Source organism: Rhopalosiphum maidis, chromosome 2, assembly GCF_003676215.2.
Source record: "Rhopalosiphum maidis isolate BTI-1 chromosome 2, ASM367621v3, whole genome shotgun sequence".
NCBI classification, from domain to species: Eukaryota; Metazoa; Arthropoda; class Insecta; order Hemiptera; family Aphididae; genus Rhopalosiphum; species Rhopalosiphum maidis.
In genome coordinates this window covers 66,719,584-66,720,918 of record NC_040878.1, presented here as the reverse complement: position 1 = coordinate 66,720,918, position 1,335 = coordinate 66,719,584, and positions in this window count along the sequence as shown.

The window sequence follows — 1,335 nt, the reverse complement described above, 5'->3', positions numbered from 1 at the left end:
ACATTATATTATAGATAATAATATGATTAAAATATATAGACATAGATTTGTTAAATTCAAATTAAACTTTGATGATAAAGTCGGATGTGGTATCCACCGTATGTTAATTTTGATTAAGGGTGTATAATATAAAATTTCATTACATAATAAATGTTTAAAAAAGGTGAACATAGTTTGAAAACTATCATTTAATTTGTATTTATTTACAAATCACAAATGTATTACTATTGAACCCTTTCAGATGTAGCATACGTCTTTTAAACTAAAATATAATTTCTGTAACCACTACCAGTAATAAGTATACATAATCATATCTCAGGGGCGTATTTGAACATCTTTTTTTGTGAGGGGCTTAAGTATTTTTAATAAATTATATTGAATTTTTACAATCTACATATATTATAGGACATAATTAGCAGACTTAAAAATTATTTCCTGGAATTCAGGGGGGGGGGGAGTTTGAAGCTCCTTCAGCCACCCATTAATACGCCCCTGTCATATCATACAATTTAATAAGAATAGTAAAATTAAAATAGAAATATGTTTATACATTCAACGGTCAAGACATACAATAGATATACCTATAATATGTAGTAAAAATAATTTTTAAACTATAATAAAAATATAAACTGGGATCATATAATTTAATAGTTAATTATTTATTATTAAAATATAATAATTATATTATATAAATATTTAAAAATGCTAAACTAATATTATGTTGATGTGAAAAGTTTTGCCCACACCTATCCACTATCCCCACGGCCCACACCCATTCTCTCGAACACTTCTCTGGGCCTATAATATCATATAGTTTCTTGGTTGTAAAAATGAATATGCATTTAATTGGCCACCAGGTAAACTATTAAGCAGAATATAGAAATTTATTTTCATAGTCAAAATATTGCACTATATCATCATTCATTAAAACTATTGTGACAATTGACATTGTCGTGGATTCTGCTGTCCCTATACTTTCCGTTACAAATATCATACAGCTGGCCCGGTGCGACGTCAACATTTAAACCTGCAGTATTACAGCGATGACCCCCAGACCTACACCCTCCATTCTGAGCAATACGGGTACTTGGTCCAATTGTAGCGCACGCAATATTTGTCTATATATACTTAACATATTGCGTATACCGCGACAGTGTGTTGTAGTCGGACAATAAACTTTGCGCGTCGGCGAGTTCAACAAAAATACTTTGGCGCTGTATAACACGGCGTAACGGTGCCCGGCGACTTTGACGGCGGTTTTTAGGCGCTGCAGCTGCAGGGATGTGGCAGGGGACCCGCAGAAAACGCGAGCTGGTCCCGTGGGATTCGTGTGGG